This window comes from Onychostoma macrolepis, chromosome 10 (assembly GCF_012432095.1).
Source record: "Onychostoma macrolepis isolate SWU-2019 chromosome 10, ASM1243209v1, whole genome shotgun sequence".
NCBI classification, from domain to species: domain Eukaryota; kingdom Metazoa; phylum Chordata; class Actinopteri; order Cypriniformes; family Cyprinidae; genus Onychostoma; species Onychostoma macrolepis.
Window position 1 is genome coordinate 13,860,867 of NC_081164.1, and position 11,674 is coordinate 13,872,540.

At 40.8% G+C, this 11,674-nt stretch overlaps 1 protein-coding gene across 2 annotated transcripts in view; it reads right to left on the reverse strand.

Annotated features, from left to right (window-relative positions):
- The window catches only part of nlgn2b (neuroligin 2b), an 86,928-nt gene extending 75,455 nt beyond the window's left edge, over positions 1–11,473 (reverse strand). For both annotated transcript variants that reach the window (XM_058789416.1, XM_058789415.1), the window contains exon 1: positions 10,729–11,473. The gene's annotated coding sequence lies outside the window, so the exon portion shown is untranslated. The remainder of the gene's footprint in view (positions 1–10,728) is intronic.
- Positions 11,474–11,674: the final 201 nt, after the last annotated feature.

The window sequence follows — 11,674 nt, forward strand, 5'->3', positions numbered from 1 at the left end:
GCAGCACTCGACTATGTTTAACACTCAAGGGCGGGAGGGTCCACACTAAAACCCAAGATCAATACGCAATTTTACAATCATCACCTCGTCCATAATTGGCTTGAAATGAACCTGCAGAATGTCAATATCAGTTCGAGAGTGTCACCGTTCACTCGAGTCTTCTTGTACCGGCGGATGAGTCATTAAACATACACCCTTGACAAACTCCTACTATTCAACATAATTTTTTGGTGCATTTTCCACTCTAAAAACACACTGCAACAAAGCCAGATGCTCACCTTCAGGGCAACTTACTGTGCCTGAAATAGGACACATTTTACATTCTGTAATTAATTCGTAACGCTGGATTTATGCCATTAGGGTAAGATAATGAAGGAAGGAAGCACACTTAAAGTGCACAGGCGCTTTACTAAACCCGAGAGCTTAACAGAGCGAATTCTGACTAAATCAAGGAACACCGGATGGAAACGGACCATTCATTCATCTGTTTCCTGTCACTGCCATGATTGTTTGGAGTTTTTCCAGGACTAATGAACCTCCATCGCTCCTCTAAAGCCGCAATGTAGCCCCAGTTGTGATTTGGGTTTCCAAACAAGTTAATAATTAAATACAGTTTTCAGAACAGCAGGGAATTTTTTTTCAAGCGACATGAATCCGTTTTCCCACCATCAACAGTTACTCCTTGAACCACAGGGTAATCCACTGACTTCACTTGTGTTTTCTACATTTACTCCCATCCTTTTTTGTTCATTTCCATCCCAGTTCCTTGCAGATTCAAGCTGCGCGCTGAAGAGCGAGGGAGCGCCATGTTCTAGGCAACTTTAAAGCTCAGCACCATCCTAAAAAATATCTTCCTGGCGGATTCTTTCAGTCCTGAGCAACCTCAAGATGAGTGGACACTCCTGCCTTTTTTATTGCTATCCAAGAAAGATAGACCACAGATGTGGCATTTAGCATGTCTATCTGTGGATTCCAGACTTCTGAAGGACAGGAATTATTTGAGAGAGCTCTAAAGTCAGTCCAGAGCTTCTCTAACAAGATGTCTCTGCATCTGTCACATAGGACAGGAAGGAAACTTGACTCAGCGCTCTTCTGAAAGGAGCTAGGTGCAGGTACACACCTCCAGGTAAAGTTACGAGGGAAGATTATGGCTTTATTAGTGCATTTACAGCTCAGAACAACGGCAGGACTCTGTCGGGCAACGGGCACCACATATCATGTGTTGAAGCTGAAATATAGATCTAGACGGGAGGGGGCTGTCAGGTTCAGCCGATGATTCATTGCTTGTGGCGATGCTGTCTACAGTGAGCGGATCATGCTGCACATGCTGGGACAGAGATAATGGCACACAGATGTCTGAGCACATCAGGCCACACAATGCAACATCCGCAACTCTACTACAACAAAGTGGAGTTCAGAAAGCGTGTAAAAACTCGTCCTCCCACCTCAGCGAGTTAACCCACACATGAAAGCGAGTGAGACGGGAGAGGAGAGCCAGGCTGCAGTCTCCCGAGGCCACTCTCTTCTGTTTAGAGGCACCCACAGCTTTCTGAGGAGGGATTAAACCTTCAGCACTAGCCAAGCTAACTGGCCCTAACCGAGGAGCTCAGAGGGAGGCAGAAGACAGAGCTTTGGCTAAAAAGACCAATTCCCCAATGGCACATGCATGCATCTGTGTGCGCTTCTGTATGAATGAGTACAGTGCTTATATGCAGGTTTAAAAATGGAAGAGTATGTGCAGTTAGAGAGGTGATGTTTACAATATGTAACATGGTGTTTTTATAGGATGTTCCTGAAGCTCAGCTGGTTGAACATGGCGCTGTCACACCAGAACAAGGTTCTGGGTTTGATTCTCAGGTACGCAGATGCTGATAAAATGTGAAAGTTGTGGATAGAAGCGCACACCATACTATAAAAAAATAAAATAATTTGGACACTACAATGATTTGATGTTCCTGAAGGGGTTTTCAAACTAGAAAATCATTTTACACTGACATTCACAACATTTAACTTTTTTTTCACTAAAGACCTGAAATCAGGAAGTTAATTCTATTTATCATTCAATGGATAAAGTAATATTTAAAATACATTTATTTCAAATCGATTAACATATTTACTGACATATCACTCAAGACTTACTGATATAAAAAATGATAATTAAACTGTATTTGGAGTACTGCTTGTGCACAATGCACATTCCTTAATATTAAGCCTAAAATGTGTTTTAATTAGGGCTGTGTATCATCAGTAAAGTCACGATACGATACGTATCATGATAAAGGACTGCACTGAATTTCACCTCAGAAGAATTTAGTAAAACAGCTGTTTATTAAACACTGCATACTATAGGGCCATTGCTAACTATTGGCAGAGCAGGCAGTTGACCTCTGCATTATGACTGTACCACAGTACAATATAGGTAATGGCATTTATATCATGTTTACATTGGGCACTCCCCACCAGGTACAATATTCTGATTGCTTGCATCTTGTTTTTAAGCCCATAAATAATAATGTACTCGTTCTAATACATTTATATTGTAATGTACTCATATTAATATATTTAAAAAATCATCTTAACATTGCTGGTAGGTAATCATTGCACAAATGAACGCACTGTTTACATTTAAAAAATAAATATAAGATTTAGAAGAGTTCTAAACTAATGCGCTGTCTTCACTGTATCTAACGCACACACACACGTTCACTCAAACAGATCACGTGGAGGCCACACACAGACATTCAGGAACAAAATTTTTAGGCTGCCCTGCATTTTATCAATAAAATAGCTTAATCGCACAAGAGCTATATTATCTTTCTCAACAAGGAGCTGGTAACATCATTGTTTCTAAAGGAATTTAAGCCACAGCTTCACTGTTAATAAAGAAACGCAGCAAAACGGTGGTAATTCATACATACACAGCCTCTCTCTCTCTCGTAAATGAACAGTTGTTGAATATCGAAGTGGAGATAGCTAAACTGCATGCTAACCAGTGTTTTCAGAAAGCAAGTGCGTTAATCCAATGTGGAGAGAGAGCATGTGCACATGGTTGCCAGGTTGACAAAGATAAGTAACACACTTAGCAGATATTTCCGTATTGCTCAAGTGGGAAGCTCTGTTTTGGGGATTTCGTCTCTTTATATCAGGCAACCCAGTTGTGTTCCTCTGCGGCCAGGTTAAACCTTGTTGTAGCCTATATATTATGCTCTATCATTATTTTTTAGAAACCTCGCACTTTTCTACTCCATTTTAAACTGTGTTCTTGTATTCAAATTAAGCGGTCCACTGCTAATATCAGTCTTTAAATGCAAGTATACTTGCAATAGTTCCACTTTAGCAGAATCAAATATACATGGTGTACACATGCATATATTACATATTTTAATTTGGGTTTTATACATACATTATACAATATACATATTAGTGAGAAAAAGGGTGAATGCTTTTACAGTTATATATATATATATATATATATATATATATATATATATATATTACAATTTTAGTCATATTTAAAATATATTTTAATTTTGGTTTTATGTCTAAACATTTATCTGCCTTTATACAGTATTTTTGGAATGGGGTTCCCTTGTGAAAGAATCAACATCATTTGGGGGTCCTTGCCATTAAAAACCACTAGCCCTGTAATAGTGTTTAAAAATCATGATATATGAATGTCGTAATCAAATAATATCATGCTATTATAGCAATGGCACAATATTCTCTTACAGTATATGAATAATCACACACACACACACAAATACAAACACACACATACTGTAGATTACTTTTTGGTAAGGGAAACTGTACTTTAGAATCACTAATTGACTCTTTGCACATCTGAGATTGTCGCAGTCAACTGGGAATTGCTAAATTTGTCCAAAATTATGTCTACGCATCAGTTCCACGGGCTCTATCTTCTGCACCTACTTCACATTTCATTCAATTCTCTCTGCCTCTCGCTTTCGCCCTCAGAGGGGAAATGAACCTGATCTCTGGCATCTGGTCTTGTTGGATGGATGTAAGGCGCACGAGGAGAAGGTGTATGAGCGAGAACCAATAGGAACGGGTGAAACAGAGCCACGCTCATTGCTGAAATGTTGGCTGTTCCTGTGAGTGTATGTGAACCCTGAGGAAAGATGGGGGCTGTGATTTAACTCAGGGTCCAGGACAGCCTGGATGGGCCCCATTCATCTTCCAAAGTAATTACGCATTGACGCTCCCCATTGGAGGGGGGACGTCGGCCTCTCCATAGCTTTATAAATCACCACTCGCTACAAGTAGCAGGCCAGAGGGAGAGAGATGAGCACTTTAACAGTAACATTGCGTTTTTAAGCTTAAGGATGAAAAAAATCTGACATGCAATATAGAACGTGTCTTTTTTGTTGCTTAGGCTTTTAGTTTATGGCTGTACAATAGAGATATATTTTAAAAGCAAAGAGAAATTTAACTCACTGTACATGAGCATCACTCAGTGAACTGTAGCGGTGTACTTTTCCGCCTTTAACATCACACTCCTGTCCTTGAGGGATGTTTGGACATTTTCTCAGCCATGTTGTCTTTCAACACAGTTACCGCTAAACACAGCACGAGTCAAGTTCTCAGGCGTCCTGTCTGTCTCCGTCCCTCTCCAGACAGAGTGATTGGTGGCACTGGTCCCAGCTGGGCTGGCATATTGATTGGGGGTCGGGAGGCTGGCCCGGCCCGATTTGTTTCCCTCAGAGACAGGGCTGTCAGTCAGGCATGCTGTACGCCTGGTTTAATGGCAGTAGCTATGAGAGTGATTGAAGTACATGGGTGATCCCTCTGCTAACATGGTGATATGCTATCAGCCTTTTGGGACTTCAGCTATTCTGTCGTTCCCTTTCAAAATAATAGATTGTGAGAGAGAGTGAAGAAAGGATAGGGGAAAAAAGCGGATTCTGGTCATGTAATCAAGAAATAGAGACATAATGCCTAGCAAAGATATTAAGTATTGAAAAGCCAAGAGTCTGTCTAGACTTATTCTTCATTGTCAAAGCAAAGAGCCAAAAACTACATCATTTTACGCTGAGAAATATTTCAGATTTTAAGCTGTGGTGTTCATGAACTTTAAATGTGAGCAGAAAAAAAATTAATGCTGTACTCTAAGTGATGACTTCCTTGTTGTGCAGCAATCAAACACAACTTTGGCAGGAAGAGAAACTAGGCAGCTTCATTTAATTTCTGGAACTGGCCCATCAACATGCCTGCTCTAAATCTGTCGCTGTCCACAAGGAAGAGGTGCTGAAACGTCTACGGGCCGTGCTGGCCAGCTTTGAGAGCAGTTATTAATTTTTTTCCCCCTCTTGTTTCTGCCACAAAATATTCTGCTTTAGTTGTATACACTGGGCTATAATTTCCGCAACATTTAGATGCACCGGCGTGAGACATAAAACAATGCTGCATGTGTAGCAATTCTTCTCTCTTGTCACTTAACCTTTCTCGCATTATTCAATGGTCATTTTAATGATTCCTGCACACGACTGAATGATGTTCAGGTACTGGACAATTACACTTGGAATTTTAGCGGCCTGTTAAAAATAAACCCAAAGTCTACAAGGCACATTAACACTTTACTGAATACAAATTTATGGAGCCATTAGCTCTACAGCCCGACTTAAAGGTCAAACGAGAAGTAATGCAGTTAAATTTCAAATTGCTCAGCATCAACACCAGAGCGTGTTTGAGAGCTCTCTTGTAGATTAAATTTCTCTAATCAGTTTAAACTGATCGTTTTAGCGTACAATATAATCTGAGGGAATGCATAAATAATATTGCACTGCGTTTTTAACACATACAAAATAGAAAACAGCATTTAAAAAAACTCTCTGCTAGACTTGAATGTCAATGCACGAGTTGTTGATGAGCACTCAATCAGTAACTGATCGATTGATGCATTCTGACTCAACCAGCAAGACAATCAATAGTTAGTATTCATTATTAATTCAGGTTCATAATGCCGCTATTCTTCATTCTCACATTAACACAGAAGACATTAATGCATGCTGCATGATGACATGCATGATCAGAAGTAGTAGTTCAAGCTGGTCTGGAAATGAAATGCTATTATATTTTCTCAAATCATCCAATGCACCTGTCATTACTGCCTGCTTTCTCAAAAAAAATAAAAAAACATTGTTGCCAGAGCAGCTTGCATTCACTCCATCTGTAGGATAAATGGAAAAGTGCAAGAGTTGTTTACCAACATATTGCCGGCGACACTATGAAAACTATGAAATGAATACTGGCCTTAATTTTTTACGAGCTTTTAATCCTCATTGCAAGGCGACAGCTGCACGTAGTACTCCCAATTGATACAGGAATACAGAGAGGAGGACTCTAAAAAAGTCTATTTCTAACATTTCTGGCATCCATTCATTACCTCCCAAAATCACCACACACTCTTAAAAGAACCATTTTTTCTTAAAGAAAAGAACCGTTTATGCAATTGAAAGGTTCCATGGTTTTTAAAGGTTCTTCATAACATTGATGCCAATAAAGAAACCTGAACCTAGAAATAGATGATCTTGGTTCCATATTTGCATGAGCCCATAACACAGTTTGCCTTTCTTGTAGGTCACAACCATCAAAAATCTCTGGATTCTCTCAAAGCCTGTCGAACTAAGTCTAGGAACTTTCATCCATTGAAGACACTAGGTGAGGGAGAACTGATTGTGTTGCAGAGAGACTGAGACAATCAACATTCAGAATGAAGAGAGGAAGCGTGAGAAGGAATCTTGGGGAGGTTTCTTGATGTGATTACACCGGGCAGCACTCGACTATGTTTAACACTCAAGGGCGGGAGGGTCCACACTAAAACCCAAGATCAATACGCAATTTTACAATCATCACCTCGTCCATAATTGGCTTGAAATGAACCTGCAGAATGTCAATATCAGTTCGAGAGTGTCACCGTTCACTCGAGTCTTCTTGTACCGGCGGATGAGTCATTAAACATACACCCTTGACAAACTCCTACTATTCAACATAATTTTTTGGTGCATTTTCCACTCTAAAAACACACTGCAACAAAGCCAGATGCTCACCTTCAGGGCAACTTACTGTGCCTGAAATAGGACACATTTTACATTCTGTAATTAATTCGTAACGCTGGATTTATGCCATTAGGGTAAGATAATGAAGGAAGGAAGCACACTTAAAGTGCACAGGCGCTTTACTAAACCCGAGAGCTTAACAGAGCGAATTCTGACTAAATCAAGGAACACCGGATGGAAACGGACCATTCATTCATCTGTTTCCTGTCACTGCCATGATTGTTTGGAGTTTTTCCAGGACTAATGAACCTCCATCGCTCCTCTAAAGCCGCAATGTAGCCCCAGTTGTGATTTGGGTTTCCAAACAAGTTAATAATTAAATACAGTTTTCAGAACAGCAGGAATTTTTTCAAGCGACATGAATCCGTTTTCCCACCATCAACAGTTACTCCTTGAACCACAGGGTAATCCACTGACTTCACTTGTGTTTTCTACATTTACTCCCATCCTTTTTTGTTCATTTCCATCCCAGTTCCTTGCAGATTCAAGCTGCGCTGAAGAGCGAGGGCGCCATGTTCTAGGCAACTTTAAAGCTCAGCACCATCCTAAAAATATCTTCCTGGCGGATTCTTTCAGTCCTGAGCAACCTCAAGATGAGTGGACACTCCTGCCTTTTTTATTGCTATCCAAGAAAGATAGACCACAGATGTGGCATTTAGCATGTCTATCTGTGGATTCCAGACTTCTGAAGGACAGGAATTATTTGAGAGAGCTCTAAAGTCAGTCCAGAGCTTCTCTAACAAGATGTCTCTGCATCTGTCACATAGGACAGGAAGGAAACTTGACTCAGCGCTCTTCTGAAAGGAGCTAGGTGCAGGTACACACCTCCAGGTAAAGTTACGAGGGAAGATTATGGCTTTATTAGTGCATTTACAGCTCAGAACAACGGCAGGACTCTGTCGGGCAACGGGCACCACATATCATGTGTTGAAGCTGAAATATAGATCTAGACGGGAGGGGGCTGTCAGGTTCAGCCGATGATTCATTGCTTGTGGCGATGCTGTCTACAGTGAGCGGATCATGCTGCACATGCTGGGACAGAGATAATGGCACACAGATGTCTGAGCACATCAGGCCACACAATGCAACATCCGCAACTCTACTACAACAAAGTGGAGTTCAGAAAGCGTGTACCGCGATCAGACATTGTTGCGGAAAATCAACCACTACCAACTCACGGGTCACGGCCGCTTTGAAAGATGTAAGGGTTGCGTGACACTTCAAGGAGAGCGAAGGTTTATAATGCTCGCTTGTGCAAGGCATAAACATTCAGAAATGCTTATCTGTACAATTGTATGCTCAAATGCTGCGTCTAGGACGAAGAGATAATAATGTTGAATAAAAACGGTATTTTGCAATTTCACTGACATTGCGTTTACAAGTGTAGACAGAGGTCGGGCTTTTGTGGGAGATGAAAGCTTTCCAATAAATTCTGCATGGACACAGAATAGTGTCTGACGAATAATGTTGTGCATGTGTGAACTGAAATAAAAAAAGATGCTCTGACCTTGGGTATTCCTTGGAGTGAAAGAAAGGAAACATTGTTACTGTCATCATGAATTGTTAATATAATTATCCCTCTTTTGCATAAGTGAATAAGTAAAGCACTCTGAATCAAGACCTCTGTTCTGTTCTCAAAATTACTACTGTCCATCACTGCCAGACAGTAGCACCAAACAATAAGGATGTTTCTGATTTATTCACAAACTCTGTTTTAAAGGGGCCAAGTCTAAAACCCATCTCTTTCCGTTTTGCCCAGTGCTCAGAGAATTTTAAAGTTTAATAAGGCTGCAGTCCATGTGAGTGCTTCCCAAGACGGCATACACACACAAACCACAGGCTGCACAGAAGGGCACATGGAGGGGGTTACATCAAGCTAACACTGCACTTTTCTTCATTATTTACCTGTTCTGAGGCCTGGGCCAACCTAAGACACAAGCAATTCTCTGTCCCCCTTACATCACAAACACTCCAGCTCTGGGTATACAGCACTCTAACGTTGTTCTGCTCACAATAACGGAGACCATTTGCCCTGACTTCAGGGCATTCCGGCTGTGCTTCATCCATCTATCAACATATTGTAAGACTCATTAAAAATCAGGTTTGATGTGGGCATTCAGTTGAGCACAGCAGAAAGAGCAATAGGAGAGGTGATAATGCACTTGAACTGTAGCAATAGAGCAAATAATGCAAGACCCTGTAAAAAGTTTCAGATTGTCTAACGATTGATCATTATCCGTCAATCTGACTTGAATAGTATTTTATGACATTAATGTAACAGGAGTTACATTAGTCTCTAACAAGTGCTTTGTTGTGGCTTCGTGGCCTTTAACAATGTGAAAAACACAATTGTCGCCAAATTAAATGTACAATTTTATAACAAATATTCTATTGAATTACATATAGAATCAGTAATTTTCAACCTAAATCATAACTTGGGTCTTTCTCTTGGCCTGATGCACTTTAAAACGTTATTTTAAATCATCCAAAAGAATATACCACAGCTTATTTTTATCAACAGCATTCTAAACTCCGCAAATGACCGAAAACCTTCCAAGTCTAAAAATTTGATTCATACAAATACATGCCCTTGCCATATTTCTATAGATTTTTTTTGTCCTCTTTAGAGTGGGTCACCAACCAGGGGGTTTTGTGTTTTTATCTCATTTAAGACAGTATGATGGATGTGCACAGTAACTCACATGAAGTCTGAAGGCCGAATGCTCCACATAGACATATGCTTTGAAATCAACTACTAGTTTTTCCTCAATCCACGTGAGGGACTGCAGCAGAACTCTAGCAAAGAATGGAAAGCTTTGAGCAGCATGAAGTCCTCACCTCTGCTACATCATACAAGGACAGCAGACAGATTTAGTAGCACTAAACGATCTACATTGGGTCATATCAGACATTAGACCGATCAACCAGCACTTGGGTTGGGAACGGGCACATCCTCAGCCTTCAGGAGAACAGAGGACTCCTTGTCTGTGCTGAATTCTGCCATTGACAGAGCACTGCCCAACCACCACAGCATATAAATGTGCTCCTCTGTGAGAGCCATGGCTTCCTATACACCTCCATACCTATGCGTGCATGGGCGTCGTGGGTGTGCAGTTGGTTTAGGTGGGTTGTCTTTGCTCCATCCTATCTCACACTTACGTAAATGCCATTAAACATTTAACAGGCGATGGGAAGTCCGTGGGTTGCGGATGTTTGCCATCATTCAGGGCGCATTACCATTATCTATCAAGTGCAAAAATAAATCAATCCTCACGTTGCCAGAGGGACGAGCGATGGATGCAATTAGAGGCGCAAATGGCCGGTAAAGGCCACGCGACAACGTCGCGTCGAGATCATTTGATTCTAGATCTGATGAACACGTCGTTTTTCTTTGAAGCAGACGAGACATGCCAGAATAAAATAGTAGGATATGCGGATATTGGCCAAGTGTGTCAATCACAAAACCTTTATTTCCTTATTAACAGGCCATGGCAGTCGGCATTGCCTGACAAAAGCGCACCTTTATTGAACACTTCTAATTAGACATCTCATTCGTGAACGGTGCGCCAAACCGATACAGACGCGTTACTCGCGCACATCGTGCAAATGAACATTTATGTATTATAATGACAGACAACAGAAACCCTCTTACCGCGATGAAAGAGATGTAGTCGATGCGTCTCCGGTCCTTTCCCGGTGATTATTCGTACTTCAGTGGTGAAGCCGGTGTTTATGCCATCGGTATTTTTTTCTGAGGTAATTCGTCATGAATGTGTCGCAGGTTCTCGCACAAATTTACCTTCTTCGCGTCAGTCGGCGTCCCCAAAAACAATAAAAGAAAAACGGAAAGAAAAGAAAGAAGACATAAAAAGGAAGGAGGATAGGGAAAATTAAGAAATGGGAAAAAAACACCTTTTAAAACCTCCTCCTCCTTTTTTCTTTCTTTTTATCTGACAACACCCGTGTCTTCTGACGGCGAGGTTACAACATATTTGATCACTATAAAGGAGGTAGGGAAATGATAAAATAAAACAATAACAGAAACAAATGCGTATAACGCATTAGCAGCTAACTCAGCGCTCTGTCGTCATGGCGACCCATTTCAGAGTCCGTTCGTGCATCAAAAAACACCAAATAATAAAAACCATCCGGTGGCACGACTTCTCATCTGCTCTCACTCTGTCTCACTCATAAACGAGTCCTCTTCTTTTGTGTACAAGTGGGAAAACAATTGAGATTCGTCTTCCTTTCTCTCACCGCTATCTGATAATAGCGATAATAATAATTATTATTCCCACTCGTGAACAATGAAGATGTACATGTCTCTCAGATATCCATTTCGCACTTCACGCACAGCTGTCAAGATTCAGGAGTCCAGAATCCCGCTGTCCGCCTCTCTCTTTCTCTCTCTCCCTTACACGCGCACGCGCTATGGCAAGCCGTTTACACATTTGTTTTCTAGACTAGGCTCCAATAGTTTTCAAGTAATTTAGTCTAGTAAATTTTTCAGTTTCACTAGTAACTAGTACCTGTTCCTTTGCTAGTCACTATTCCAACAGTAAAAAGTAGGCTAGCCCATACCTTTTTTTTTTACCAAT